Source organism: Calidris pugnax, unplaced genomic scaffold, assembly GCF_001431845.1.
Source record: "Calidris pugnax isolate Ruff unplaced genomic scaffold, ASM143184v1 scaffold92, whole genome shotgun sequence".
In the NCBI taxonomy this organism is placed as follows: Eukaryota; Metazoa; Chordata; class Aves; order Charadriiformes; family Scolopacidae; genus Calidris; species Calidris pugnax.
The window spans coordinates 849314-855354 of record NW_015090823.1 but is presented as its reverse complement, the minus strand read 5'-3'; positions in this window follow the sequence as shown (position 1 = coordinate 855354).

The following is a 6041-nucleotide window of genomic DNA, read 5'->3' as shown; positions in this document are numbered from 1 at the left end:
TAGCCCTGACAGCCTCTTGAAAGAGTAATTGTAGATGTGGGTCTGTGGGGACAAGAACAGATGCAGGCAGGGTTTATTCATTTACCCTAGATGCACTAAGGCAGGGAGCTTCCCAGAGGATGCCTGGCATATTTCTTCTCCCAGGTACTGGATACCAGCTATTTTTCCCCAGACATTGCCGACAGTAATTCCCAGAGAGTGAGGATGCCACCAATTCACTTGAGAAGCTAGTAAATTCTCCTTGTTTACCCCACATGGGAGTTACCAGAGAAGAGAGCTCAGCTCCTTCCCATCAATTCCACTCACTGCCTCCCATTACTGTTATTACTGTGATTAAAAAGCAATCAAAGAGAAATCTTCTTCCTGTCCCAAAATTGCTGCAAACATCTCAGTTCCACCTCCTAAGCATGAGAAGAGCAAGTCACATTCGGCGCTCCTGGACTCTGCAGCACTAGAAAAAAAATAATAATGGAGCTGATGGCCTGAGTGGTCTGAGGCAGCGAGCAGGACAGGGATGGAGTAATGAAGCTGGTCGGATCTGGGGTCAGGCATCAGCTCCCCATCCTAAGGGGATCCCTGGGAATAGAAACGGGGGTGACGGGTCTCTGCGATCCAGCCAGGGGCTGCAGAGGGGCAGAGGACGCTCAGACACCCAAAGCTGGGCTGTCAGAGCAAGGCTCAAAGACAAACCTCAGGGTCAGGCTGTCTCAGAGGGGAGCGAGCAGCCGTGACCCTTCTTTGGAGGGCCCAGATGTCAATGGCATCAGGAGTGACCTCCCTTTTTTACCCCCAGCAATTTGTGATTTCCTGAAGGTTTAGGCTTCTGGGTCTAGTTTCCTAACCCAGAGAAAGCCGTTTCTCAGCACAGACTTTATTCACAGACCCCCACTGCCCCCACCAGAGCAACCCCAGCCTCTCCCCCTCATCCCTGCACAGCTCCTCAGACCCAGCCTGACACCAGCCCAAAGCATCCTCGGCGCAGTTCAAGGCAACATCTTGGGGTGCAGGTGTACACGGGGGTGCCACAGGGTGTATTACTGCATAACTCTCTGACTGTAACCATAGCCATCTGATAATCAAAAAAAGACGCAAATAAGGATAAGTTGATGCTGAATTTTTCTAGCTTATGTGTAGTTCTGAACTAGAATGATGCATGATCTGTGCTACTCTGAGGGAAGCATAAACAACGTGGGGACAGACCCTCTCCTTGGATGTAAATTGGCTGCAATAGACAGTTAAAAATCAAAGTAAGTAGCTCCAAAAGCTGATCATCTTTAATAATTAGTTCAGCTCACTCAGTCGCTTGACTTCTGTCACCACCGCAAGACCCTTTTTTATCTTTGTACATATTAACTATAAAGTTTTAAAATGAACAATTCTTCAGAGGCATAAACAAGAAAAATAAAATCTAATTGCTTGTGAACCTTTAAATTTTTGCAATATCTTAATGACATAAATTTGCCACTCTCTTGCACAAAGATAACACGGAAATAAAGTGTTTGAATTTGCTAATTAACAAGCATAAAATTCAGGGACACGTTCTTAATAAAACTATTGGGATGTTCAAATCAAAGACTATGATAGCTTCTGGATTTTCATTGCCAAGAATCTGGTCTTTAGACTTTTAGCTACAGACCTTGAAATGAGGCAGCATTAACAGAGCATTTCCTGCAGCCCCCGCCGGAGCAGAGGGGCACGGTGACACCTCTTTCAGACCCCCTCAGCCAAGGTCTAATTCTGCCCTGAATATTATTTTCAACACTTTCTCTCTGAGAAGGCAGGGAAGCACAGCTGGCAGTTCCCTCACCAGGAGACAGAGGCACAGACCAAAGGGAGCAGCTTCTCTGGCGTTGCTGATGCTGGACTTGGTGCTGTTGGGCGCGTTCCAGGGAGGACTCAAAGCAGATTGTGTCAAATTCTATCTCAAACTGTTCGTTGACTCGGATAAGGTCTGATACCAGATGCTTTACAGTAGTGCTAGCCCATCTCCCCTGGACTGCAGTGTTGGACAAACTTCCTATGGCTGGCACCCTAAACCTGGTTAGTCTGACTTCCAGGAGCTCTAGGAAGAACTTGACAAGTTCGAGGTGCCCCCGAGTCCTGCTGAAGTTGGAGGGGGCTGAACGGGCCAGCAGATCCAGAGTCAGCAGGAACAGAGTCTGCTCTGCTGCTGTTGGGAACTGCTCATCAACCCCTGCACCAGCAGCAGCGACTCACACTGATTTTATTAACTTGCCCAGCACCAGAGCTGCTTGGGAAATGCTTTCGGGTCCCTGTAGCTCAGATGTCACAGGACAGCTGTCTTGGTTTTACAGGGACATGCACAGAAGGTATTTTTGTGGGGCCTGAGAGAGAGACCTGTCTCAAAGTCCACAGCAAGAGCATTAGGACTCAGGAGTCCAGCCTTGCATTCCCTGCTCCAGCAGTTTGACAGACCCCATTACCTTTTCACATGCCATTTGGCTGCTGTCAGAAGCAAGAAAGCTTCTTAACAGAGAAACCTTTAAAGGCCACAGCCTGCATATGTGTGCTCTTTACGTGGAGCCTCCTTCAAAGAAAAGATTTACTTCAAGTTTTCTCTTCCCGCTTGGGACCTCCAGGGGACGACAGCTCCATAGCCATGCTCTCCTGCCTGCTTAGGGATTCTGTGAGTACTTTCCCATTGCAAATCCTGGAGGATTTAATATCCACTCTGTAATCTACTGGCACCAACAGGCATTATCTAACTAAACCTTAAATTGAAAATGCTAGTCTTTCCATTTTCCCCAAGCAGTTGTGAAAAAGTCGGATTCTCGTAGTCCGATGTAATTTACTCTCACTCTAATTAAAATACACCAGTCAGCTGTTCCTGGCAAGATACTCAGCTGGCTGGTGCTGTGAGTGCCAAAGGCACATCAGGACCTGTGTGGAGCTGGTGGGTGGGACAGTGGTGCCCCAGGTCTCCCAGACTGGCTCTGCTTTATCAGACCTGCCTCTGCTCTGCCTCCCCATACACCAGCATGCTGAACTCTTCTCTGTTTTACTGTGGACCAGTCAAGTTCTGGCTCTACTGGGGCCAAGGATTGTCACTGAGGGCATCCACCTCCTTGTCCCAACCCCTTACCAAACCTCAGCAGCAGGGCTCAGCAAGGAAACTCCTTAGTGCCTGTGTTTGGTTCTGCAAGTGTGGGAACTCATTGGTGACCACAGAGACACCCTCCACCCAGCTCACTGCCCGGGCACCTGATGGCAACAAGAGTGGCTACCTGGCTGGGCTAGCAAACACACATGGCTGGGGCATGCAGTGGGGACCTGCTGGGGAGGAGAACAGGCAAGAGGGACCCGAGATACACGTTTAATACAGATGGACATAGGCCAGTGAAACAGATTTGTGACCTTGACCTTTCTGTTACACCACGTATAAATAAAGAAAGAATAAAGAAACAAAGTTTCTGTGCTTTTTGTTCCTTCTCATTCATCGTACTCTATCTTGGCTGAATCACCGAAGTCTAAGCACCAGCCAGCAATATTCATTTAAAGGCCACAGCCTGCATATGTGTGCTCTTTACGTGGAGCCTCCTTCAAAGAAAAGATTTACTTCAAGTTTTCTCTTCCCGCTTGGGACCTCCAGGGGACGACAGCTCCATAGCCATGCTCTCCTGCCTGCTTAGGGATTCTGTGAGTACTTTCCCATTGCAAATCCTGGAGGATTTAATATCCACTCTGTAATCTACTGGCACCAACAGGCATTATCTAACTAAACCTTAAATTGAAAATGCTAGTCTTTCCATTTTCCCCAAGCAGTTGTGAAAAAGTCGGATTCTCGTAGTCCGATGTAATTTACTCTCACTCTAATTAAAATACACCAGTCAGCTGTTCCTGGCAAGATACTCAGCTGGCTGGTGCTGTGAGTGCCAAAGGCACATCAGGACCTGTGTGGAGCTGGTGGGTGGGACAGTGGTGCCCCAGGTCTCCCAGACTGGCTCTGCTTTATCAGACCTGCCTCTGCTCTGCCTCCCCATACACCAGCATGCTGAACTCTTCTCTGTTTTACTGTGGACCAGTCAAGTTCTGGCTCTACTGGGGCCAAGGATTGTCACTGAGGGCATCCACCTCCTTGTCCCAACCCCTTACCAAACCTCAGCAGCAGGGCTCAGCAAGGAAACTCCTTAGTGCCTGTGTTTGGTTCTGCAAGTGTGGGAACTCATTGGTGACCACAGAGACACCCTCCACCCAGCTCACTGCCCGGGCACCTGATGGCAACAAGAGTGGCTACCTGGCTGGGCTAGCAAACACACATGGCTGGGGCATGCAGTGGGGACCTGCTGGGGAGGAGAACAGGCAAGAGGGACCCGAGATACACGTTTAATACAGATGGACATAGGCCAGTGAAACAGATTTGTGACCTTGACCTTTCTGTTACACCACGTATAAATAAAGAAAGAATAAAGAAACAAAGTTTCTGTGCTTTTTGTTCCTTCTCATTCATCGTACTCTATCTTGGCTGAATCACCGAAGTCTAAGCACCAGCCAGCAATATTCATTTACGATTTCCAATTTTATTAAAAAAAAAAAAGGTCTTAGTCCCAATCAAGCCTGTTGTATGTATCAGGTTTCCACATGGACAGGGTATAGATTTTGCTCTGTAGTAATCAATCCCCACCGACGCACAGCAAATAGAAAATGGAAACTTTTAGGGGGAAATCAGTCTGGAGATGCAGGAAAAAAGACAATGTTAGAGTGAATCACAGAGCAAGTCCATCTGGTTCAGTAACCCATCTGACAGTACCAGATGCTTCAATGGAAGAGCCCAGTAGACAGATGTGGGATAAACTGTGTTTAGGGAGAGCTGTTTCCTCCTAACCCCATCAGTTAGTACTTAGCTTATGTCCTTAATTAATACCACTTTTAGTATTTTTAAATCCTATTAACTACGTAGCTGATGTGGCTCCCTATTAGCATAACAGCTGAGCATCAGGATCTCTGGTACATTTATTTCCCTAACACTTATGGCAAATGTGAATCTGCATTTTACGACCACAGGGAACAGAAGCACAGAGAAGGTGAGATTTGCTTAAGGTCAAAAAAAGAGTTTGTAGCAAGGCAGGAATTTGAGGTCTAATCTCCAGCCAGGAGAGGATTATTTTCCTCAAACATATTTAATCCCATTTTGAATCCACTTGTCCCTTAGCTCAGGAGTAGCTTGTGGCAGCAGAGAGTTCTACAAGCCTAGTCCCATAAAAATACTTCTCTGAGAACAACAGTTGTGCAGACATCTTAGCACATTTGAAAACCACTTGGTAGACTGAAGGTGTTAGTGCAGGGAACACGGGGCTACAGCAGAGCTCCACCTTCCATCTGAAGAGACCGCAGGCATCACTGAGAACCTCGGCTTTGCCAGAGAAGGTGGGGGACATGACAGATGTAGGGGTATCCTCCACCCTTCCAGCTCCAGTGTAGGACACTTATTGGAACAAGAATCACACAGGCTGAAAGGTCACCTCTGGAGCAAAATGAGGGAGTTGGCAAGGCTGTATGAGGGGTGGATGGACAGCTAGACATCTGCAACATGCCTTTTGAATTGATATGTAAACAGACATCGATACACAAGATATGATTAATAAGGTTAATATTTGGTGTGCATCGCTTAGGAGATGATGGAAAGATGTAATAATATACACAATCAAAGAAGTAGAGGAACCTAAACAGAAGAATGCATTTTTGGAAAAAAAAAATTAGTATGAGGAAAAGAATATTTTCCCAGCTGAAACATTTATTATTTGATATACTTTTAAGAAAAATAATTTCAGGGAGATGTAATGACTGAATATTCCCAAATCCATTAGCTTCTGCTAAAAGAACAGCTGCACAGGAAATACAGGGAAATAATCAAGAAGAAAAACCTCATCCCAGCGTACTCTCATGTTCAGTAGGCATAAGGGACTTTTGCCCTTCATAACTAACATAATAACTTTGTGTTTTCATTACCCAGAGAAATGATTAATCCCCATTTGAAACTCTTTCGATGCTGCACTTCCATCACATCTAACCCAGCAAGTTCC